The sequence below is a fragment of the Maylandia zebra genome, linkage group LG6, assembly GCF_041146795.1.
Source record: "Maylandia zebra isolate NMK-2024a linkage group LG6, Mzebra_GT3a, whole genome shotgun sequence".
Lineage (NCBI taxonomy): Eukaryota > Metazoa > Chordata > Actinopteri > Cichliformes > Cichlidae > Maylandia > Maylandia zebra.
In genome coordinates, this window is record NC_135172.1 from 32161027 (window position 1) to 32188796 (window position 27770).

Consider the following 27770-nt stretch of genomic DNA (forward strand, 5'->3'; position numbering starts at 1 on the left):
AACTTATTATTTTGATATAAAGTTCTAAAACATTTATATTTAGCATAGTCCTGAATACTCTCTGTTTCCTCTTTAATTTTCTACTACATGTTAGATTTTGGGGGGACAAAAATCCTTCCTTTGCTTAATCAAAGCAGCATTTGTTGGTCAGAACCTTGATAAGGCAGAGGATAATAACTCCAGTGTCTACAAATAGACAGTGAGAGTGTCACAAGTAAAACTGACACAACTGGAAATGACCACAGCTGAACTTGGAGAGTAGTCAAAGGAAGCGATAGAAGGATAACTAGAAGTGGTGAAAAACAAGATGCAGGAGATCGTCAAAAGCAGGAGAAGAACCTTCTGACTGGAAGAATTTGTTAACGTTAAGAAGGAGAGACAGAAGCTAATGACAAAGGTGTAGACAGCAGCAAGTTTAATATGTAAAATGAAGAAAAGGAGAGAAAGAAATGCCAAAAAAGGTGTTAGTAATTTGAAAGGATTTGTCTTTGGTTTTTATCCGTCTACTAAAAGAGAACGAAAATGCTCTCTTTCAGTCACAGGGAGCACGATACTCTTTGCAGAAATAAGAATCTCTTGTTTTTATTATCCATATATATTTATGAGCGTGGGTTTATGTGAATATCAGTATGTGTAGATTTTGTGGTGCTGCACTTTTAAAGTTGATTTTTAGTCTTCTGAAAAGTCATGCTCAGTGATTTCACATTCCTTGTCAGTGTCTTTTGTTGAAAAGTCAGCTAAATGTCAGCTTAATGTGTTACTTTCTGAGATGAATGAAGAAATATATGCTTTAACGGCAGCTATTGCCGAGTTTTAAGGTGCCATGTGCATGTGCGAGTGTTGAATGAATGTGAGTTTTCTCTGCATGACTTGCTGTCTGTCTTCCCAATTAAGCTCCTGTGTTTTTTCCTACACTCTGGTCTTAAGGCACACTTTGTTGTCAAACTTCCTATAATCCCTTTTAGGCTGCATCTTGTCTGACTCATGACAGCAGCTAACCAGAAATCTTGCTTGTTTTTTCTCTCCAGCTTTCTTTTTGATCCCTTCATCTCTCTAAGATTCTGTCTACACAACCCCCTCATCCAGCCAGACCCCCCCCTACCAGCATCACATGCCTGAATCACTTTCTCTATTCTGTTTCACATAATAACAGCACTTTGTATTCTTTCCTCTTTCTTCTATGGCTTCATGTGTACTCTGAATGGATATTAAAGGTTAGGCAAGTCTTGGCTACCGTCTGAGCTCAGTAGGTAGAGTGGTGGCCCCATGATCGGAAGGTCGGGGGTTCGATTCCCCTGAACAGCCACCCTGAGGTACCCCTGAGCAAGGTACCGTCCCTACACACTGCTCCCCGGGCGCCCAGTGGCTGCCCACTGCTTCACTGAGTGAATGGGTTAAATGCAGAGAGGGATTTTCCCCACGGGGACCAATAAAGTACACTTTCTTTCTTCATCATTATTTATTAAAATGTTGCCCCACTGATATATTGTTTCCTTTTGAAAACAACGATTGCATTTGAAATTTCTTTTCCCACCTCAATGTGAAAGTAGATCTAAACAAAATAAGGTTATTTTAATGATCACACATTTTTGTGTATTTCATATGTCACTATATACAGCCTTCATCAATGTGGAAAGTATAGCAAAATGTAAAAAAGAAAAGAAAAGTAAAAATATATTAGCTGTGCATGTTCATGCTGAACAACAGACTTGCACTAGCACTGGCCATATTAGGTGATAGGTTTGTAGCTTGAACCTATTCGCTGGAACGTTGAAGACAATATAATTACACAGCAAGCAAGACACGAAGTAGGCAAAGTTCTTCATGTTTCTCGTGCACGGGAGAGAACCGGACAAACGCCATTCCTTCACTTGACCCCAGTTGCTCTCGTCCGCTCCCCCGTAACACTGCTCTTTTATTGAGGTTACATGAATATACATAGCTTCATTAACATATGACGTCTACATACAAACAAAGAGTACCTTTCATGTGCGTTGTGTAAGTGTGTGTGTGTGTGTGTGTGTGTGGGGGGGGGGGGGGGGGGTCAGAGTGTGACCCCATAAATGACTTCCCTAAACCTGCTGGTCTGGAAGTCCAGCAGTTCATTCAAACCAAAGGCACTTAGAGTTTATCCTACCATAAAACAATAAGAGAAGGTACGACCTCTCCCATGCTCCCAGAGTGCTCTCCAATGCACACAAAGTTTGCAGGCTATCAAGGATCAAACCTCTACCAATCTACAACGAATTATAAAACTCTAAGCATATATAAGTAGATATTTCTAAGCATAAACGACAATCAACAATACAAAACCTAACATTAGGTACATCTATTCAGGTGCTCATTAACTCAAATATCTAATCTGCCAGTCACATGTCACCAGTTCAATAAATCTAGGCATATAGATATGGTCAAGATAAAACAATCATCAGAATGGGGAAAAAAGATTTTTAAGTGACTTTGAACGAGCCATGGCCAGACAGGCTGGTCAGAGTATTTCAGTATCTCCTGATTTGTGGATTTTCCCACACAACCATCTCTAGGGTTTACAGAGAACAGCTTCAAAAACAAAAAAGAAAATATTCAATAAGTGTCCATTTTCTACACAAAAATGAAATGCAGCAAAAGACCAGAGGAGAATGGTCAGAGCTGATAAGAAAGCTACAGGAACTTGAATAATCACACTTTACCAAATACCACATGAGATATGCAGAAGTGCATCTTGTGGATGCACAACACATCAAACTTTGAAACAGATGGATTACAGAATGGGAGAAGGACAGACTGTGTAACACTCCTATGAGCTAAGAACAGGATACAGACAATGTTTTCCCAGCTTTCTACATTTTGCATGAGCCATTGCAAACTGTAGAAGACTGGAAAAACATTGTCTAGTCTGATGAGACTTGATTTCTGCTCCAATTTGGCGTAAACAACATGAAAGCACGGATTCATCTCGCCTTGTATTAACATTCTGGGATGCTGTAGGTAGCTTAATGGTTTGCCCAAAGTGTGTTTTCTTGGCACACTTTGGGCACTTACTACCAAGTGAGCACAACTTAATCTCCACAGTCTACCTGAATATTGTTGCTTCCTGACCATCTTCTGATGGCTGCATCGAGCAGAATAATGCACCATGTCACAAAGCTCAAATCATCTCAACCTGTTTTTTTTTTTTTCTTAACTCAAAGGCTTCTACAGTGACCAGATCTCAGTCCAATGAAGCTTTAGGGATGTGGTGGACAGGGAGATGTGAACCCAACAAATTGGCCAAAACTGTGTGATGCTATCTTGCCACGATGGACCAAAATCTCTAAGGAATATTTCCAGTACCTTGTTGAATCTAGGCTAAGAAGGAAAAGGGGGAACCAATCTAGTATTAGCAAGAAGTACCTAATAAAGTATCTGTTAAGTGTGTGTCTGCACAACAATATTAAACAAAAAGTAATGAAGCCATTTTGCTGCTGCTGGCAAATTCTACTTCCAATGTCAGCAGAAGTTGGAAGTTGCTGTGCTTTAGAAATGTTTGTACAGCCATCTGTGAAACAGTCACTGGTGACCCTTTTGATCGTTCTCATACTCATCCCTGCTTAAAATGCATATCTCAGTTCATATATATACTAACACAATTGCACAATTATTGTGATTCCTATTCATAGCTTGTCTTTGCTTACTCACCCTTCCACTAGAAAGGCTAATGTATGGCTTTAGTTCTAGCTGATAGAATTAACTTCCCCTCTCGGTACTGTTGCTTTTCTCCTACTTGACATTTTCAAACATTTCTTTCATTTTCAGGCTCTCTCATCATCTCATTGTTGTCTGCTTATGTGACTGGGTACCACTCTCAGAGCTGTGGTTACTCACCCTTAAAATATGCAAGATAATGTGCAGGTTTGAATCTTTCAACTAAGATTTACTTCACTTTGTCATCAAATCTGTTGTTTATTCACTCATTTTCCTCTGCTATTCCACGTTGTTTGTTTTCCCCCTGTGTTGGTGCATGGTTTTCTATAAGTATACTGTGTTTTTGCCAATTTGCTACTTACTGCTTGAATACTTTTAATTTGAATTTTCTGAAATTCAGTGTTCTTAGTTGCTTCTGATACAAACTGCCAGTGAGTTAACAGGCAGTGGAAAAATAGAAATTGTACACAGAAACCTCCAAAAGAGGCTCAAAGAGCCAACAATGATCCTAAAGGGTAAAGTTGCAAATACAGACAGTTTTCCGATGCTTTAATGTGTCACTCGCCCTAATTTCATAGTGATTTATTAATGAGGAAAAATTACAGATAGAATTCTTAATATGACAGTAACATCCAAATGTGCTGTGTGCCAACCCACCCATTTTCTTGCAGAGGTTAATGTGGGGCTTTTTATTCTGTCTGCCCTTGCATTTATTCCATCTCCTGCAAACAACCCCTTAAATTTGTTTTCATTCCTTTATCTTTTTACTTTATCCCCTGCTTTACATGTTAATATGAGGATAACTCCAGATTACAGATAACTGTACCTCTCTCTCTCAAGTGAATGCCTGTTGCCGTTCATTCTTGTTCATTCGTTTGGTTTCCATCATTCTATCTTTTCACGTTTCCTTACTCTCTCTGATAATGTGACAATGGTAGATCTTTCACAATAAGCCTGATTGTTACAGTTTCAGCTACTCAAGAAAGGCTCCAATATAACTGTTAGGAAAAACAAAAGCTTATGGGGTACCACGGGTAGGATGCCACGTCTTTTCACAACAGCATACTCAAAGCGACTAATTATTTCCATTCACAGATTCTTAAAACCCTCACGACTCAGGAAACTCTTCTAATTGCTATCTGAGAGTGGTGACAAAAATCTGTGTTCGACATCCATATTTCGAATATGTCCAAGTTTCTTGGACATACTAACCATTTGTGAAGACTGCTTTTGGACTGTGAAGGATTGTTTTGGTGAATAAAGAAAAATAAAATAAAAAATTCTGGTTGTTAAAAAATTCAGTTGCTCGCCCAGTAACTTTTAGAAAAATAAAAAACTTAGAAGTCCATGTCCTTTCAGAACGGGATGCTAGATGCTGCTAATAATTTCCACTGATCCTTAAAACCCTTATGACTCAGGAAACTACTAATTTTTATTTATACTGACAGAGGTTACGTAAATCTGTGTTGGACCTCCAATTGTTGGGTATGGCCAAGTTTCTTGTGAAGATTGTTGTATTGTTTGTATTGTTTTGTTGAGAGAAACAACAAGAGAGGTATTGTTTTTTAAGAACAGCAAACAGCAAACCAAAAGCCTTTTTTTTTCTTTGCATGCCAAACCTCCTTGGACCCAGTTAAAAACCCTCACAGTCATGTAAATGCATACAAACACTTTTTTCCACTCTTATTTAATCATTTCATTGTTCTTCTTTTTTGTTTTTTTCTTCTTCACTGTTGAGCAAAAGAGGGCCTTCTACAAAATGTGCCTGGAGCTGTACTATCAGCACTTAAGGACAGGAAAAGCCTTTTATGTTGGTTACTTGTCATTAAATTTTACAAAGGATTGGGATCAGAGCTCCAAAACAATGTGAGCCACCCTTTAATCTGAAAATACTTTCAGAAGCTGTGGATTGAATGCTGCTGCAAAAAAAGGTTTTCATTGTTTATTTTAGAGCCAATATTACGGTTCACAGTAATTTGAGGAAACAAGCACACAAACACAACATTATCACAGAGCACAGTTTGCCATCATAAGACACTTGTGGGGTAATCTTACCTAAAGAGATTTACATGCTTAATTAAGATATAATTTTTAGACAAGCTGGATAGTTTGGTGTCTCAGTCCAATGTGTGTTATATTCTGTGTCTGTTGTAATCATAGCACTATGTTGCTCAAGAATTTATTCATTTATTTTTTCCATCTTTACTTTCATAGACACATGCCTACACGTGCCTAAATAAATATACAAACAAATGCACAGATAACTCGTGGAACACATATATAGACAGTGATTTGAATGAACTAGACCAGGCTGACTCATGCAGGTATGTTAACAACGACAAAACAGGAGTACCACTTTATGCAAGTGATTTTTATCAACTCGCATTCAGGAAGGCCACACGCTGAAACAGACACACAACAACTGATTAAACCTGTCACGTGTCACCTGTCTGAATAGAGTGAGGCGGGAAGGAGTGAATGAAGAGGTAAAAAAATAGAGGGTGATGGAATTTAAAAATATGACAATCTGTCCTTCAGATCCATTAGTGACTGAAAACAGATTATGTCACGGCTCTGCAGTTTTGCTTCACAACCATGCAGGTGACTAAAATTTTGAACAAGAAAAATTGGTTAATTTCTTGTTCTTTTACTTGTTTTATTCTTGACACCAACCAGTCCCTTGTTCTCTTTAACAGTGTGTTTACATTGAGCTTATCTGCGTAGCCAATTTAATGAAAAAACTTATATATAACGTCTTATTTCATTGTGTAATCTTCACGTGCTTTGTCCAAAGCACACTCTGTGTTGATTTAGTAGATAATTATATTCACAGCATTCACTCTGGTTCTGCTGGAGGTTTCCTCTGGTTTAAAGGGAGTTTTTCCTTCCCACTGTCGCCAAAGAGCTTGATCATAGAGAGTCATCTTATTGTTGGGGTTTTCTCTGTATTGTTGTAGTGTCTTTATTTTCATGTGATTTGATGCTATATAAATAAAACTGAATTGAATTGAATGTTTGATCCAATGAGATTAAATGCTAAAAAGGTTATCTGTTGCTCTTGGGTAAAATATAGGAGGCTAAAATGTCAGCTCTGGGAAAAAAAACAACAAAAAAACAAAACCTGGTTTTAACACATAACTAATAATCTGACCAAACCCTGAATGTGTCTGAAAGAATAAATTGAGCCTTGGGGGTATTTTCCTCTATTCTACCATGCTGCTGCTTGTCCATATTTGACTAAGGGGATTCGGTAATGGCTTCTCCCCGTGTCCCAGAACCAAATAGTTTCCAACAGTGGCTGGCACATAGCATGACTGGGTATGCAACCGAGACGCCGTTATGGCCTTAACACAATGCCATTATCGCTGTAACACAGTGCTAATGCTCTCACTTGCTTGCACTCTTAAAACACACACACACAGACATACACACTAAGGCTGTGTCTCTCCGGAAACTAATGGGATGTGTTCCTAGAAAGACATGGATACTTAAGAGCTGGTTAGGGGCTGAAAGCAGATGGTGTGTGTGTGTGTTTGAAAGAAAGAGAGAGACTGACATATGTGAGTTCTGTTGTTTGTTTTTGCTTATGTTTATATACAGACTTTCTCATGAAGCCTCTAGCCACGGAAGAGTCTGCTGGTAATTGTCCAGCTATTTACATTTTGGTTAGTGTGTGTGTGTGGCTAAATTTCTGTCTGATTTGTTCTCTGCTCATGCTTGTGTGAGTCCCTAAGTGTGAATGCTCATGATGCTTTTTCACAGTAGTGCATCCTTCTGTGTCATACCTGCAAAATCAAGCTTGGCTAACAGTAGAAATACATTACTCTTATTTTGCACCTGAATCAAAATTGGGCTTAAAGTGACACATGTACCTTTGCTAAATATGATAACACACTGAAACACATCCACATTTTAAGTACAAGCATTCATGTAAATGAAACATACATTTCCATGCACACACACAAACATACAGACATAAACACACAATAGTGGTATTTTATAGTTTCAGCTTACATATCCATTCCGCATATATTCACATAGAGAACTAAGAACATGTGACAAAACCTAAAATGCTCCAATGGTGTGATGTTGCTGGTTCTTATCATCAATGTTGGTTAAAACAAAAAAGCAAGAAGAGTATGACTCCAGCGAGAGAGGAAGGTTAAAGTATTCAGACAGAGAGAAAGGGGTCTTCTCACCATCTTGTCATCTCATCTGTCCTTCTACATATGGTTCTGCGTTTGCCCAGCCCGTGTAATGCCAATGTAAGCTCGGAATTCAGAGACATGAATCTGATTTGCATTTTGCAGCTGCCATCTGTTCGAGGTCTATATGTGCAATCTGATACAAATTTAACATAAAATGTGGCTGTTTGTGATATTTAATAAACTGTTTCATTGCAAACCTCATTTTGTGCACTAATGACTTCACATTGGGTGTTCTGATAAAAATCTGGTTCAGTTAATTCTTATACCCTGTGTGTTCACATCGGCTTACTCTAGATGATTCAGATTACAGACAGAGCCTGGAGTTGTGCAATGTAGAATATTAAAAGAAATTTCCCTTTGGTATGAGAAGAAGTGGGAACAGTTCTCTGTCACTCTGTGTTTGACAAAACAACCTGACAGACACACAACCCGTCCTACAGTTTTAGTCTTTTCATTCACAGGAATTATATTTACTGATTAAAATTCAGACCATAAAATCAGGAAAAGGTTTCACACATCTCCAATCAGAGACAGATCCAATCATAGCAGATAATGAAGCAATAAAACTGCTGTTAGTCAACTGTAAAAGGCACATGCATCGTGCATGTATTCTGCTTAATCAGCTGCAAACTGTAGATGCAGTGTTTATTCATGAAGCTTTACTGGGTCCACCTGCTTAACTTTTAGGTTAGCTACTAACAGCATTAGCAATGGCTTTAAGCTTTCCAGCTGTTTCAAATGTTTAGCTACTCCTTAGTCCCCTTCAAGGATGATGGTACCTGTTATAAATGCAGACTTTCCATAGTTTTGTAGGCTAGGTTTTGTGAGTTGGAAGCACAGCCCTCCGCTGTTGAAAAAAAAAACTAGGAAACTAGAAAAAATATAAAACAAATAATCTAGAAAAACAAATAAGCTCTTGGTACATCACCACTGACCTATTTATGTTTCTAATCAGTCTTACAGTCTTGGTGACTTGGTCGGTGAAGAAAAAACTGTGGATCTTGGTGATTTCATACTCATGAAACTACTTTAGTTAAACAAGAGCAGACAATGATGAATCCCATTTAAAATGGTTGGCTAAAGATGACTGTAGATCAAATAAGATTGTACTTGATGCTGGCAATAATCATTAAAATTAAAACCATGCGCACCTTTGCAAAAACAATGTCAGGCTGTGTAGTTTTCGTTGATACTCTGACCAATAATGACATGTGGCTGCATGTTGTCCTTCAACCATTACATTACCTTCAACCATCAAGTGTCCAAAAAAACAGGACTGCCTTCAGAAATACTGTCTTCTCAACTTACAGATTCTCCCCATGAAGATTCAAACTTGAGTCTGCCCCTTCCCACTCTTCATGAGGTTCCTAATGTTAGAATCCTCAATGCCCAAGCCAGTAGGACTGGCAGCAATCTTTCATGCTACCTTAGCAATCACCCAAAGCCTTATTTCCAGTTAGGGTAGGGTGACCAACAGTCCTCTTTTCCCCAGACATGTCCACTTTTCACGTTCTGTCCAGGGCACCCGGGGGGATTTTCGAGATTGAAGAAAATGTCCGGGTTTGTGACTTGTAAAAGACTATGACATTTTTGTTTCACCATTCATTAACCGCACAGAGAAGGCATCGTTTAAATATGTTAAAATCTTCTTTAAGCAAACAGTATTATTAAAGTTCTTCAAGACTTGGCCAAATGTTCTCTTTTTTGGAAATCAAAATATGGTCACCCTAAGTTAGGGTGTAGAAGACTCACAGTCTTCTACACCCTAACTAGAAATAACATAACAAATTTTTATTTGTTGTTATTTAATGTATTATCTGGCTGTCCCTAACTCACTTTTAATCTTGTTTCACAGTTATTTTATTGGATTTAGTGTTCAGTTCAGTTATTGTGTGTGACTTTAACATCCATGCTGATGTTGAACACGACAGCCTCAATACTACAGTACATTTAATTCATTGTTGGGATGAATGTGAATGGGTTTCTCTCAAAATGTAAATGAATCTTTTTTAATCACATTCTTGAGTTTGTCTTGACACATAAAAACTCTGTATTTAATACATTATCCTCAAAACTCTCTTTTGTCTGACAATTTCTCAATTATTTAAATTTAAATGTACAAAAATTGACTTCATAGCACTAGGGGGGAAATGTCATTACAGTAGATGTATATCTAAAAGTGCTCTAACTAAATTTAAGTAAAGGACACTTCAGTATTATTTTCACATAACACCATGTGCCAAAACAATGCAGAGGATGTAAGTTTTACTCTCTAGAGCATGGTTATTTTGTATTATTGTAGGGTACAATAAAAAAGCCCATTTAGGGCAACTGTTGTTGTAATTTGGCACTATATAAATAAAACTGAAGCGAATTAAATTGTTAATAGTGTAAAAGCCTCACTTCATACAGCATTTGATGTTGTGGTTTCTCTGAAAAAGAAGGCAGGAAATTAGACAGGTTCACCTCCCCTGGTACAGCAAAAACAATGTGCCTTAGAACAGATAACATGTGAGCCGGACAAGAAATGGTCTTTTACTGCTTTTGATGGTAACGTCAGTACTACGTTATATGGAAGGATTCAGTAATGCTTTGTATGAAAATATCTACAATTATATTTCTCTGCTCATTTCTTTAGAATGTCTCCTTTTACTGCCTTTCAAGTTAAATAGAGTCACTGCCATTGTGATTAAATTGTAAAAAGTTGGGGATCAAAACAACTTTTATCCACTATCCAATTTAGAGTATAAGTAGAATTACATCTTTCAGTGTTAAAAGAAACATGCAGCTCCTAGATACTTTGCGAAGACTTGATAACCCTATCCCTTCCCTATTTATTTAATTACTAGTAGATACTTTTATGAAAGAAAAAGAAACCTATTCTGGAAATATTTGAGTTCACTGGGAGGTACAAAGTGGTGGATGGAAAATGAAATAAGGAAGCACATCTGGTGTTAGAATACACCCACTGAGACAATGAGAAGTTTATGGGGCTCTTCTGATTAGGACACATACACACACATACAAACAGGGGTAAAATGGCAACATCACGTTACCTGCAACTCTGTGCACTTCAGTGCATCGTGGTGGGTGTTTGATTGGATTTAAATGTGTTTTTGCTTTGTTACTTTGTTCTATTTGTGTTTAAGTACAGTATATCTCAGCATGGGAGTATATTTATTTATATGCTTATTCATGCGTTTCAGTTTGAAAATATCCATTGCTATTAGACTGCTATTAAATTCTTACTGCTTTTTACACAATACACAAAATCTGTGTTATCTTGTCTCAGTCATGCACTAATTAAACTCTGAAAGGTAGCTGTAAAAAACTGTTTGCTTGTGTGGATTCAAGCAGCAAGTCTTGGTCAGTATTTGAGCCCTCTTATATGCTGAAGTGTGCCCTATTTCATCACCCAGTTTGTAACCCTATTATTATTTAAAATGAAATTGTGATTATTACACACTATTACCAGTCTTGTTCTAGCCAACATTTTTGTATTTCCAGTTTAGGATCAGTGAGCAGAACGTAATGCGCTTTGTTGACATAAATATTTATACCGACACGAAGAACAACAACTTACCCATGCACTAATCACAAGCTTCTCACGTTTTGTGCTATAATCACTTTGTTGATGCATATTTCAGTGAGTCAAGTAAAGAAATAGGTTGAGATTACTGTTCCAATTCTTTAACTTTTGACTGCAGTTCGGAAACACTCCCGGGGTAGCCATTAGTGACTTGAGAGGCTGTAATGAAAAGCTGGAGGGGGTCCCACAAGGTCTAGATGAAGCCCTTGCCACTTTATGCTGCATAGGCGTGAAATAATAGCATCCTGTAATTGCCCTGGATACTTTATGGGGGTGTGTATGAAGTCTGAGAGTTCTAATGACATGGCTGGAATATTGAATCCATTCTCTTTTTTCCTAAAATCTTTGTTTGTTTTTTTGTTTGTTTGTTTGTGCAAAGTTATGTAAAACAGAAGCTTGTTGAACTTTTAATGTATTCATGGAATCTCAACTAAGTGGGCTTTGTCTCCTCAATACTGCTGAGCAATTAAACATATTGGTGATAATAGAGTACAGTGATCTGCTTCTTCTTCTTGTTTCAGGAAAGGCATAGTGTGTCACTATTTGATGATATAATTATATATTGAAGGTGGAGGGTGCAGGGGGCTTTTAATAACTGACTGTAAAGTCCCAAAGTAGAAAAGCTAACAAGAGTCCAAAAAACATGACAAGGTAGGCAAAGCAGGTAGGTAAACACTAGGAAACAGAGAACATATCCAAAATGTGAATAGAGCAGCACAAGGACGAACACGAGCCAGAATGCATACACACACCACATTTAAAAAACAACAGGCCAGGTCTAGTCATACACTGATAGATCACTGGGAAATAACACAGATGGCAGCCATTAAACCAGGTGAGAATGCTGAGGGGAACCAGGGGAAAACACTGGAATTAAAGCTAACACTGAAGAAGAGAGAGTGGGCCTAAGGCCAGGGCCCACCCGCTTCAACAATGGGCTCATTTTAATTGCCCCAGTGAAGTATTTTCTTATTTTCAATGAATACGACTTAAATATTTAAACCATAATATAAAAACTCTAAATGTGTTTTCCTTTCTAAAATGAAAACAAAAGGCAGTGTTTATTAAGTTATCATTTGCAAATTCTGACTAACCCCAACAAGCCATTTCACATTGATCAATACTGGTTCAGTTATCAAGTTTCTCAGCACAAGATGAAGCAACTTTGTGTGTGACGTGTATGTTTTACTAAGTCTGAGTTTAGGGTTTTGGTTGTAACTCAACCTCAGTGCATTTGTCACGAGACAAGTTCATGAATTTACAGTGCAATGCACAAATGCTCTCTGTGTTAGTGTGAATGTAGCTTACTCAACAATCTCAATGACCAATAATTTTCATCAGTTTTTATTAATAACCTTTTTATTTATTTAATTACTTTTTGAGAAAAGCAAGATAACACAAAAACTACAATACAAAATTTACAAAAACACAGACACAAACTATGATAAAATGTATTGACATCTTGTCAGTGAATAAAAATAACATGAAAATATTCTAGGAGAGATTCAATTCAATCAATTTCCTTCATCAAATAGTGCCTGGAAGTTAGGATTTTGTTTATACAATAAATATATAGGTTACAAAGAAAAAGAAATACATGTTTTTATTGTTTATTTGGAATTTATGAAGAGACATTTTTGCCATCCCACTATATATATTGATTTAATGAACATAAAAAGGATAAGATGACAAAATTGACATTCATGTCTGTGTTTTCACACATGAGCAACGTGAATGACCACTTATGGCCTGACAAAAGATTTCATACTTTGGATTTAGGTGTTTTAAGTGAAAGATTGGCATACACTGGTCTTCACAATCCACAGCAAAGTTTATAATTACAGATCAGGCATTGTTTTAAGAATGTATACACACCATGTACCCACCTTTAATAAATAGAAATTAACTGAATTCCTAATCCTGCACTTGCTTCAAAGTCAAATAAGGAGTTATCAAAGGGTTAAATGCAGACACAAGAACATTCACATTAAATATCAACACTGAGACAAATGACAATGGTAAATCATCTTGAAAGGCTTGCAGAAGTCATTAAAAAAACAAAAACAAATCAAAAGGAAAGAAAAAACAAACACAAACAGGAACTAGAACTTGAATAATACAATAAAAACTAAGGATCAGCATTACAGGGATGAAAAGAGACCTAATGAGTAACAATTAGAATCAAAAGATCAAACACTAAAATACAAAAGAACCTAAAGAAAACCAAACTTAAATATATTAATGATGGATTTCGTTTAGATCTTCCACTTGGCCTTACATCATATAAAGTATATAAAGCTTATAGTATGCCAGTAAAATTTGTTTAATTTGTAGCATGTGTTAGAAATCTGAACTTGATAAGTCATAATACATGATAACACAGCCTACTCTTACATATGATATGATATATTTATGTTTCATTCTACAAAACAAAAGGCTACAAAATAATAAGACAGACTTGCAGTTTGTGAAGGAGTGTAAGCATTATGTGTTTGAACTCACTCAGAAGACTAGAGATTAAAATTATCTTAAAAGGCAAAGGTAAACAGTTGTATTATTATTATTATTTTATTATTATTATTTTCGTGAAGCCATAAATGTATTTAGGGAAAAAATTAATTACTATTTTTTGTGATTTTTGGATAGACCTGCTTCATTTTCTTTTTTGTTTCTGCTACTCTGTATGTCTGAGTCCTGGCTTGCCTTATCTGTTTTCCTCCATCTTAGCCATTACATAAATTATATTAGTGCTTTCTTGCTCTTTAGCAGACACCAGACAAGCAAAATATAGTGCATATAGTGCATAGGTCTGTTGTTTAATAAACACCTAGAAGTGCACCAGCAGAAATGTTTTAAAATGGTCCTCTATTATCAGTACAAATAACAAACTAAGGCTTCAACACAATCTATCTAATCCTATTCATTCAATCAGCCCATTTTAGTCCTCAGTCCTACGAATTTCACTCTGTTTATCCCGATTCATTTCAGGTTTAATATATCATTGCTGCAATAGAGTACTTTCTTTGAAGTGCAAGTATAAAACTGTTAAGCCCATAAAGTCAGCGAGTGTTATGTGGCCATTCTGTCATTCTGTGGTCATTTAGCTGAGGCTTCATCAAGAATTCACTTCAACCTTTTTTTTCAACTGGGACTGGGACAAGGCACTTGGTTTAACCTCCTAGGACCTGGCATCTACATATGTGGACATTGCATTTTGGGTTTTCTAGACCAAAATAATAAATATCCACTTACGAGGACATTATATTGCCACTGTTCTATCAAAATTTAAAGCTAATGTCCTCTGTTGTGGATCTCATTTTTCTTAGAAACAAAAATCAGGTAAAAATAATAAAAAAAAATCTCGCAATTCTTCGTTTTTACATTCATCAGGTCCCAATCAGCCCAAATAGCAAAGAGAAATTAAAAATGCATGCCATGAATGAGTTAAAAAGCAAAGCATTTATTTATAACACTCTAAAAATCTAATTAGTTCCCAGAACTTTAAAACATTATGCAAACTCGTTGCCTCAAATAAACAAAGTAGAGTGTACTTAAGAGGACTAAGTTACGACAACTTATTGTGAGTACACAGTACTAAGAATAACTTGATTTTTCTGAGTGAGCAATACTAAATGACAAAAATTTCAAGTTCAACTAACTTACTAAATTAAAACAAACTATTTTTTGCAACTTACCATTTTTTACTTTGATTACATATAAATTAAATGCAACTAAACCTTGAGCTTAAGTGGTTTCTGGTGCAACAGTACTCAATTAATATAAACACTGTATGTATAATAATAATAATAATAATAATAATAATAGTAATTAAAAACACTTCTTGTAACGGAGTTAAAATCAGCCCAACTTTATTTTCAAATGCAAAAACGTATATCAGTCAACATGCTGGACACTGTTCTGCTGAACAACAAAAAAGTATGTTGTAGCTGTTGTTATTCAATAATATTTTAAATATAATCAAATTTACAATTTATATTTGTTTGTTACACAGCTTACACCTTTAATAACCTTACCACAAAACAAAGATCAAATTATTCTGTAACTAAGTTTGAGCTTCCAATAACTTTGTATTGCAAGTTACATTACTGATATAATCAATATAAATTTTATTTATTGTTCAGCCACAACTCTTTAGCGCAAACAACACATTTGTTTTGCATTCAGACACAGAAGCTTGGTATGTTGTAATATTTTAAGAGTGGTTTGTTTCCCAGACCAGGCATTACCGCCTGAATGACTGTCATGGATTTAGGTGATCCAAAATGCAGTTGCCTCAAGAAAGTCTTTAACATTGTCCCAACTTCCCTTAAGTACAGTGGTAGTAGATGTTGATTGGAAAGGCAATGACCTTGATGCTGCAGGTGAACATCTTTACTGAAAACACCATCTGTGACGGAGCGCTCACCTCTCCTGGTGTCTTGGAAGGAAACAATCATAATCGAAAACACCAAGAGTTGAAGATCTCCTGAACCTGGCCTCTACCATGTGCCCCCAGTGCACCCTTCACATTTGGGTGTTTCAGGTCTGTCTGGCATCCTCCCCTGCCACTTGATCCAAGTCACCACCATGTGGTGATCAGCTGATAGCTCAGCTCCTCTCATCTCCCAAGTATGCAGAACATACAGCCACAGATACCTTACTGTCAGCATCTTTCAGCCTCACGCACTACCCAGTGCCCAGCTCCACTGGAAGACTTATTTGTATGTTTTATATACAAAATTACAACAGTAATATAAACTGTCAGATAATGAAGTAAAATATAAATTATAGTGAAGCAACAATAGACAGAGGCATAAAAGGGGAGCCAAAGCTCAGGTAATGCAGGCTACCTGAGTTTTAACCTATTTAAGTACAATATAGAGTAAATGCACTTAGTTACATTCCACCACAGAAAAGCAACATTTCCAGCTTACTTGGTTTTTTTTTTTATAATTTAAGCCAACTCAAATAAACTGAGTTCATCAGCTTTTTGAAGAAAAATTACTGGTAACTTACTTAAAATGAGTGCTGATAACAAGTTCATAAAAAGAGTCTACTTAATATTTTTTATTAAGCACAATATTAGGCTTTACAGTAAATGAGCCAATTAACTTACAATTAATTGAGTTGTTTATTTTAAACCTTTTCTTCTATTATTAGAAATAGTAAATGTAATATGCCACTACAAATGGAAGATTTTTGTATTGGCACAAACACAAAGAAAAAAACATATTTCCCCATTTCTAAGATTTTCCACAAATCTTAGAGCAAATGTTCACTTTAATTCAACAGGCATTTCTTCTTAAATATAAATCTAACATAAATCTCTTACATAAAGACACTGCAAAGAATACCAGATCGCATGAATTCCTACCAATTCTGGAATTCTGGAACCATCCCATACAATGGTTGTGTATAGAATACCAATAATAAAAGCTATTGAAAATGTAACATCTATGAACAACGATAGTACTGTATGAGGTGTCCAAATTTTTTAAGACTGACAAATATCGACAGCTGCTGACTTTTTTATGTATCAAGTTCCCTGTAGAATTTCACAAACAGTACATTCTTGATAGGAACATACTGTGATAAAAGATTGAACTGCTCATCTGGATGAGTTGTCTTTTTGAACAGGACAGATAGCTAGATCGGCTGAACTACTGATCTGTGTTGAGGGACTTATCTGCATATAGTGGCAGTGATATAAAGTGATGTGCTAGCACGCTGAATTGTCACAGAGAATATTTTTTGATGCCACTACAAAGTGATAAACTAGATCGTAAAGACAGTTCAAACATGAAAGTGGCACTTTTTTGCATGAAAGCCTACACATATGGTAATAGACTATGACAGATTAATCTCTGCATATTGTCAGCATCCTGAAGAAAAGATCTACTTTCTTGTATCTTTTTTTCCTTTTAATTGTACTTCACGGTAGACCTTGTCTACAGTTTAGAGTCATGTAATATGTGATCAACTAAAGCAAAGACTGAGAAAACTGCATGAGCATCAGTGAGGTACATCATTGCACTATTTATTGTACTCTGCATTTAAAATCAATCCATGTATAAAGGCTACAGCAGTGGCTGCCAAGGCAGCATATATTATTAACTTGCTGGAGGCACACAGTAAATATTGAATGACTATTAGACATGAGAGTAGTTGGGAATATGCTGAGATGTTGTAAAATGTGAATGTTTGACTGGACAAAAAGATTGCATTGTACAACATGTCAGGCTGATATAGAATAATGTCCTTTAGAAATCTTGTACCTGTGTGATTTCCTCATTTTCTGAAACCTAAAAGAAATAGGGCATAACATGGTAGTTGAAATAGTTATGAACTAATGATCCTCAATTTGTTCACATTGTGACCTACACAAATCAGTCTACACAGAAAAATACACCAGAATTTGGGGATATGTTAAAGGGTATGTAACATAACAGCATTTAGAAAATTGCAGGTGGTATAGATGGTAGGGTTACTGCTGCAAAATAACCTTGGTACATGTTGGGTTGTTTGTTGAAATGCCACCCTTATGAGCAAAAACACAGCATGCATTCTCAGCATCATTTGTCCCATCTAAGCAGGCACAGCCGCACAGTGGGATAGCAATGTCACAATGCAGATGACTTTGTTATCAAAGTGTCGACATGATGTGATGCGGTGCGACTGTCTATCAATAAACTGTTTCTGTGCCTGGGCAGAAATGAATCACAGCTAGAGACGAGCCCAGCAGTTGGTGTCCACAGATGCAGCGTGGATGGTACTTAATGACTGTACTGTATGTATTATCCAAGTTGGTGCACAAAATAACAACAGCTGGTTACACTGGTTGGGATAGTAAGAAAAAATGTTGGTGTAACTGAGGTGTTGATTTTCTTTTATAGTCTTTTTTGAGGCTTTTAATGTTATTACATTCCATTGGATGATATTACTTGTGCTTATAATTTAGCTCATGCTCTGTGGATAAAAATGCAGCTGACTGTACTTGGTGGATGCATCACTGAAATAACTTGAAAAGGAAAAAAATTGAAAGGTTTCAATATTACATTTTTTTACATAGAAAATTGGAACAATCAACCCACATGTGTAGGTAATATATATGCAATCCAACCGTGCAGGGGCCTCCTTACACTCCGGACTCTGCGTTGTGTAATTTTTGTGTTGGATTGGGGTGCAGAGTAGAGAGACCAGTCGGACACAGGCGTTGAATTTGTGGCTCGGACCGCGCCATTATTTAGACACTGGGGCATAAACCCCTCCAACTCTCGTGTTAGCCCTTGCAAAGCAATAACAGTAAACACTGCCTAAGTGCAACAACAAAACAACAACAACAACAAAAACCCATATTGTGTAAACATGTAATTAATTCACCTTTACAACATTCCTTGGTTTCATGTATCGCATTTGACATGAAAATAACATAACAAGACTACTACCAAACTCTAGCTGAATAGCTAATGCTTTGTCTTACAATACTTTGCCTGCATAAGTGCTCTGATAACAAGCGGAAATGTAGGCCATAAACACAAACTCCTCACACTCTAATCGGACAGTACATGAACATATCAATAAACGCAATATATACATAGTTTGACTGGACAATCGCCATCTTACAAAGTAGAATACTTATTTTTAAACAAAACCCATGCGGGATGTCAGTGATGATGCTTACCAAACACTGAGCCAATATGGTGCTCGCGCGAGAAACTTCAACAACGGTGTCCTGTAGAGGACAAATATTCGAAATTGCACAAATCTACAGTGTATATGCAGTTCATCAGCGACACCCTGTGATTTATTTAAGTTATTACCTTACATATACAAAGTAAAAAAAGGAAAGGGCAGAACTGCTCACTACCACGTAGTTTTGTATGATCTTCAAGATGTCCAAATCAGGCATAATAATATAATGATCTGCCTAATATTGTCTTTGCCCTATTTCGCTAATAAAACAGCCCTTATGCATTGAGGCATAAAATTCAATAGACACCTGAAGGTACTGTGTGCTGTTGTATCTGACACTAAGATGGCATCAACAGATTTAAGTCCTGTAACATGCGAGGTTGAGCCTTCCATGGATGGGAGTTCTTTGTACAGCACATCCCACAGATGCACGATTGTATTGAGATCTGGGGAATTTGGCCTGTTGAACACCTCAAACTCGTTGTTGTGCCTATCAAACCACTCCTGAATCTCTCTTGCTATGTGGCAGGGGGCATTATCCTGCTGGAAGAGGCCACAGCTGTCAGGGAACACGGTTTCCTCGAAAGGGTGTGCATGATCTGCAAAAATACTTAGGTGGTATATGTCAAAGTAACATCCATATGGCAGGACCCAAGGTTTCCCAGCAGAACATTGACCAAAAGCATGTTATTGCAAGCATGTTGACGCTCGGGTGCCCATTGTTGGCACATTTGGCACAATGGCCTCCAACTTTGCAGCCCCATACATAACAAACTGTGATGCACTGTGTATTTTGAGACCTTTCCATCAGAACCAGCATTAGATTTTTTGACAATTTGAGCTACAGTAGCTCATCTGTTGGATCAGATCACACGGGCCACCCTTCAATCTCTACGTGCATCAATGAACCTTGGCTGTCACCCATGACCCTGTCTCTGGTTCATCAGTGTTCCTTCCTTGGCCATTTTTTTTTAAACTGTCCATGGCAGACCGGGAGCCTCCCACAAAAACCTCCAAAGGTGATTGACATATATATATATATATATATCTATATATATAGATATATATATTAGGGGAGCAACAATACTCGTATCGATATTGAACCGTTCGATACAGTGCTTTCGGTTTGGTGCGCATATGTATCGAACAATACAAAATTTCTTATTTATTTTATCGCCTAGACTGCATTGTCAAGCACAGATCCACTGAGCGCAGTGCAAGCTAGCGAGACAGAAGCTAAGCTCGTTGCAACATGGCAAATTGAACCTCCCCCACCCTAATTCAGATGTGGCGTTTGGAACTATTTTGGTTTTCATGTGACGTATGACCCTGAAGGTAAGCGCGTCATGGACAAAAGTAAAACAGTATGTCGGATGTGCCACACAATGCTCAATTACATTGGTGGGAACTAGTGTGTTAGCGCAGTTAGCTTGTTAATGTGTTGACGCTGTCCAGCCGCACGCACGGGGCGATCCGCGGTAGCTCGTTAATGGAGATTTGCCGTGTTGTGGCGTTAACGTCGTTTCAACGAGATTAACCTGAAAGCACTAGTGGGAACACAACGAATATGACTGCACATTTACTCCGACATCATCCTAGTGCAAAGACAAGTGGAAGCAGACAAAAACAACAAGCGCACATGCTACAAACTTCACCCGAGTTATTTAGACAGCCGTTAGCACATGATTCTCCTTATGGGGACCTGATATGTTTAATATGCTGCTGAGAATATAGCCCAGAAGAAGCGTATAGTATAGCTTTTATTTTGGAAAGAGCCATTTCTCTGTAATAAACTCTCTTTTTCCAAAGATGAGTGATTTCTCGATCAGATATATTAATTTTTTTATTACTTTTTTGTTTCAGCAAAATGTAATTTAAAAACTGTACTTTTGAGTTAAAATATATATTTATAATTTTGATAAATGACAAATTATCGAAAAAATATCGAACCGTGACACCAAAGTATTGAACCGAACCGTGAATTTTGTGTATCGTTGCACCCCTAATATATATATGTATATATATATATATATATATATATATATATATATATATATATATAACAGATCACATGGTGAAGCTTTTTTATAGCTTCAACATATGCCAGTCTCTCAGCGTCACTAAACCAATCATTAAAGCGGCCTGATAGCCAGATAACCCTTTTCCTTTTCTAGTAATAATCAGTAGTTTTAGTTATTCAGTTTTATTACTAATAAACCAAAAGATCACCAGTAAAACTACCGCTGGCTTTCTTGATGAGCAGTTGCAGAAATACCAGTGGACCAGTATTTGTTACTGTAGGAAACACTGTCAGGATCTGTTGTTATTTGCAGTGCTGTGGTGCCTGTTTAAATCATTCTGCTGTGCAGATTTTGGATGTTTCTCAGAAGTGATTCAGTCTCGTCCCTGTGAGAGTGCTAGATTGCATGAGCAAACAGTCCCGTTAGGCAAGATGAGCACCAGCTACTGAACAATTCCCAAAAAAATGAAAGAAAATGATAGCAGAGTAAAAATAGCATGATCACATTAGATGATGTAACTGTGCTTTTTAACACCAATACCCACACTCATTTAACACAAGGGCACACACCTGGTAACAGCCACAAAATTGTTGTGGAAAGCTGATTACTTGTTTTGCTGTATCCTTACCTCTAAGAAAGGCAAACAGCTTTATGCTAGTTAAACTGGAACAAATCACCCTTTGACCAGTGCTCATCAGAATGGATCCACACAGTTAAACCTCCTCTTTTGTCCCTTTGGCACAGTGCGTTGACAGTCCAATTATTTAGCAGGGCAGTTGGCAGTGGTGCCCAAAATCAGGATAAGACTGCCTGTTCTCCATCTGGCTTTTCACATATTACTATTTATTGTAATTCCTTTGACTCCAGCTGTGAAAAATTAGCATAAAGATATTGCAAAATATTTTCTGTATTGCATGAAAAAGTACGAATAAAGAGAGAGAGAGAGAGAGAAAGAGTGAGTGAATGTTTGAAGTATTTTGGGGGATTTGGCTTGGATACAAAATTGGAGAGAGGAATTTCTCAGAGGAATGACTCTTTTAATGATTTTTGCATCTTCTCAGATTATTCAGTTAGACACCACAGACACAGTCCTGGTGTTCATATGTCTACATAATACATGAACTTAGACACACAGACACGTGCACACACACCACACTGAGCTTAGGGAATCTCTTTCATTAAAAAGATTGACTGTTAAACACTTGAATGTGAAAAATAAAATAAATATGTTTTGATCATTTAGCTTTGTGTAACTGTAAATTTCCATCTACAATGACAAAATAGTTATTTTTAACACTTTGATTAATTCACTTAAATTGAATTTAATTTTATTATATAGTGCCAAATCACAGCAGAGGTCACATCGAGGTGCTTTATATTGTAAGTCCCAAAAAGTGGATTCTGTTCATCTGGACGTAGTGTTTTCAATGCGAGCTGAAGGCAGGACAAAAGACAAACTTTGGAAGAGAGCCAGAATGTCTTGGAACAGGCATGTTGCAGACAGAAGCAGGACCCAAGATGCCGGACTCATCACACAAAAGTCAACTCAAAATGATTTCTTTATTATCATTAGTTTAATGCATATCCAGATATTGTTGTTTTTTACGGAGGACTAAATATGTAAAGTAAGTAATCAAATTAAAAATAAATAATTAAATGTGTCATAAATTAATTAAGATTGGAAAAAAATAATTAATCAAATACATAATTAATTAAATGTAAATTGATTTTTTTTAAACAGTGCATCATAAATTCATTTTATTTCATTTACTGTCAGCCTCACCCATCACATTATTAAAATACCGTATCAATTATTTAATTATTTATACAATAATTTACTTAAACATTTTTTTTTGGGGGGGGGGGGGCATTTTTTTTTACCTTCAAAGTTAAGCTTCCACCCAAAAGGCACAGGAAAACCATCCACAGCAATATTAGTTAAATCCACAGCAGATCCGGATGTACATTCATGCTTTGTCGCATCTTTATTCAACCACTTTTCCCACACATGGTTGCTGTAACAGTACACTCAACAGCTGCAGCTCTCCCGCAGCCATGCACATCACCATCAACAACACCCACATACTCAGGACCCAGTACCGTGTATGCAGGGCTGGGTGATGAGCCGATGCAGCTCCGGTGCGTCTGCTTCCACTGCAGCCGTGCCACAACCACGCCCGCCACATAGATAATTCAATGTTTTTAGTAAATACAGTGTTTACATTTAATTGAAACCATCTTAAGTCTACAAGGTCACTAAACTTAATATACTGTAGAGGGCAAAGGACTTATATTATAGAACAGTATAGAACAGTACCCCATGTTCTTATTCCCTTTTATTTATTAATTTTCCTAGATATTTTTATACACTCTAAAATACTGCAAAAAAAAAAGTATCACAAAATAATGACATATGCTATACAGTGGGGCAAAAAAGTATTTAGTCAGCCACCGATTGTGCAAGTTCCCCCACTTAAAATGATGACAGAGGTCAGTAATTTGCACCAGAGGTACACTTCAACTGTGAGAGACAGAATGTGAAAAAAAAAATCCATGAATTCACATGGTAGGATTTGTAAAGAATTTATTCGTAAATCAGGGTGGAAAATAAGTATTTGGTCACCTCAAACAAGGAAAATCTCTGGCTCTCACAGACCTGTAACATCTTCTGTAAGAAGCTTTTCTGTCCCCCACTCGTTACCTGTATGAATGGCACCTGTTTGAACTCATCTGTATAAAAGACACCTGTCCACAGCCTCAAACAGTCAGACTCCAAACTCCGCCATGGCCAAGACCAAAAAGCTTTCGACGGACACCAGGAAAAGTATTGTAGACCTGCACCAGACTGGGAAGAGTGAATCTACAATAGGCAAGCAGCTTGGTGTGAAAAAATCAACTGTGGGAGCAATCATCAGAAAATGGAAGACATACAAGACCACTGATAATCTCCCTCGATCTGGGGCTCCACGCAAGATCTCATCCCGTGGGGTCAAAATGATCATGAGAACGGTGAGCAAAGATCCCAGAACCACACGGGGGGACCTGGTGAATGACCTGCAGAGAGCTGGGACCAAAGTAACAAAGGTCACCATCAGTAACACACTACAACGGCAGGGAATCAAATCCCGCAGTGCCAGACGTGTTCCGCTGCTGAAGCCAGTGCATGTCCAGGCCCGTCTGAAGTTTGCCAGAGAGCACATGGATGATACAGCAGAGGATTGGGAGAATGTCATGTGGTCAGATGAAACCAAAGTAGAACTTTTTGGTATAAACTCAACTCGTCGTGTTTGGAGGACGAAGAATACTGAGTTGCATCCCAAGAACACCATACCTACTGTGAAGCATGGGGGTGGAAATATCATGCTATGGGGCTGTTTTTCTGCCAAGGGGACAGGACGACTGATCCGTGTTAAGGACAGAATGAATGGGGCCATGTATCGTGAGATTTTGAGCCAAAACCTCCTTCCATCAGTGAGAACTTTGAAGATGAAACGAGGCTGGGTCTTCCAACATGACAATGATCCAAAACACACCGCCCGGGCAACAAAGGAGTGGCTCCGTAAGAAGCATTTGAAAGTCCTGGAGTGGCCTAGCCAGTCTCCAGACCTCAACCCCATAGAAAATCTGTGGTGGGAGTTGAAAGTCCGTGTTGCTCGGCGACAGCCCCAAAACATCACTGCTCTCGAGAAGATCTGCATGGAGGAATGGGCCAAAATACCAGCTACTGTGTGTGCAAACCTGGTAAAGACCTATAGTAAACGTTTGACCTCTGTTATTGCCAACAAAGGTTATGTTACAAAGTATTGAGTTGTATTTTTGTTATTGACCAAATACTTATTTTCCACCCTGATTTACGAATAAATTCTTTACAAATCCTACCATGTGGATTCATGGATTTTTTTTTCACATTCTGTCTCTCACAGTTGAAGTGTACCTCTGGTGCAAATTACTGACCTCTGTCATCATTTTAGGTGGGGGAACTTGCACAATCGGTGGCTGACTAAATACTTTTTTGCCCCACTGTAAGTCTACATGATGTATCTTTAATATTTAAATACACGTACCTACACACATCGTTTACTGTTTACAGTACATGAGTTAATGTTTCAGATATTCATGTTGGTATGGTTAAAAGTTTGGAGTGAATTTAAAATTGTACTTATGCAAAGCAGATTTAATCACAAACTGTTGTAAATACCAGACTAATTAAAAATTGATGGAATTAGTAATTAGAAATGGCTTATCCAATGCAATGGAATCTATTAATCTACTCATGCTAGTCTAGTAATAAAAGGACCATTTTCAGAAATCTCTGAAACTATCTTTGCATTGGGGAATGGTTCCCAAATGCAAGTTTATCAAAATGAGATCACTGCTAATTTCAGAAGGAATAGAATTAGATGATATAATGTCTAAACTGTCAGCATCTGTTATTGGATTATAGTCTCACACGATACAGTTTTGAAAATAAAATAAGTGAAACAAATATAACAAAAAAACAAATCACAGAACAAGATTTAATACAACAAAGTGTACTACTCTCTGGAGTGATTGTTTTTGACAACTGGTCTCTAAATCTTAAAATCTTTTACTTTTCATCTGTTGTTAAGATTACTTTTCTATTGGGAAAACACACACACATGCAAAACCCATGACTCACATGACGCACACATGACTCATATATTAAACATGTACAGTCATCTCTGCTGACCCACATGGATAGTTGTTTGGGGAACGTCTCCATTCAGCACCCTACCACTGTATATAAATAAAACATAATTCATATTTACACACACACACACACACACACACACACACACACACACACACACACACACACACACACACACTTACATGAAGCAATGAAACATTAAAGATTACCTTACAGACTGTAGTTTTCTAGATCAGCAAGAAGAATATATGGTTAAAGACATAAGTCCAACAGTTTTGTCCCTGTGTTTTGTGTGCTGCAGTTTCATAGGAAGACAAAATTAGTTGTGTGTGTGGTGCTTTGACACAGGTGATACAAATGAAAAATTAAAGACCTTTTGTAATTGTAATCTAGTAATTGCAACCTTGCTTTGGGGAAACACCTCAAATTACACACATTTTGCCTCTCTATGTCTTTCCCATTTTGTCAACAGTGCTGCTGGATCTTCATGACCTTTCAGTCTCCTGAATCTCTTTCTTTTTTTCTTCATAATCATCAGACACATTGACCATGTGTGCATATTGGCAATTTCTTATTCAAAACATGTTCCCATGCTTTTTCTTTCTTCCAAACATCCAAGAGAGTGACTATTCAAGTCTAGTTGCACTCCTAATTATCTGTTGATTAGAAGATCTAGTTTCACCAAAGTGCCACTTTACAAGGTGCCTGCTGTTCACATAATCTTGTGTGAAAAGGGAGACTTACTATATGGAAAATCCGTGCATTACAAAATTTGATTTAATTTCACCTCATTTTTCCACTATGTCGCTGTAATGTAGAGGCAAACAGCAGATGAGGCCCATAGAGATTAAGTCAAAAGTGCCTTTGTGTTGCTGCAACAAAACACTATTTGAGGTTTCAGCTGGAGTACTGTAACTAGTAGACAGCCTTAAATGATCTCAATCCACTCTGTCTGCTCTTATTTGCATTTGGTCTGAGCATGTTTTGATTTCCTTTGTGTTTTCCTGAGATGAAATGATTGAGCACAGATCAGTGAGTGACTGTGGCAGTGGATTTGACGTATTACCAATGGAATGCCATCACTCTCCTTAAAAACATGTCTTGGGTCAAATGAGCCCCCACTAAATCAATACAGTGGGGCTGTTATAGGTAATTATTGTACTGAAGTAAAAGCTCAAAGAATGTTTTGTGCTCTAGTGATTTGGTTTTGTGGTAGGAATAGTTCATTAAGACTTTTCTCGGAAAAGAAAAAATCTGGGGAAAAGGGATACAAATATTCCAGCTCTGTATTTTCACTTATATAAACTGCATTTTCATTGCAGGAGCTGCTATCAATTGCTTTATGTTTATGATCTCGCAACGTCTTATGAGTAGATAAATCCATGGATTTATAAATTTAACATTAAATCCAGTAATGGCTCGAAATTTTAAAGACATATTTCCGAAATTCTTTGATACTACCTCTGTCTGTGTCCTTCATTATATGCAGAAAATGGTCCACTTCCATTTGCACTTTTACATTTTTCATGTGACTGGAACTGCCCAGAAGAGAAAAGCTTTTTCTCCCTTTCCCATCTCATCATTTCCCCCACCTCACTGTAAAGCTTGGTTAAAATATGTGTATGTGTGGTAATTTTTTCAGTAAACCTTAAGACTTTCTATGACTTCAGCCAAATTTGTGTTTAAATGCGGAAATTGATATGCAACAGGACATTAAAAAAGCTAAAATTGTTTTACATGCTGCAATTGTTTTACAACACTAAAATTTTCCTCCGGCAAATGGAACGTTACTCTTTCAGTTCGAATAGTCATTGGCTGAAATATCATGTACCACTGAGCCCATTCCATTTACATCCAAGTCTTCACAGATGACAGTATTTTTGACAGATAACATTGTGTGGTTT

At 37.2% G+C, this 27770-nt stretch overlaps 1 protein-coding gene across 1 annotated transcript in view; it reads left to right on the forward strand.

Annotated features, from left to right (window-relative positions):
• LOC101484541 (zeta-sarcoglycan) overlaps positions 1 to 27770 on the forward strand; it is a 377409-nt gene that overhangs the window by 123736 nt on the left and 225903 nt on the right. The window lies entirely within an intron of this gene.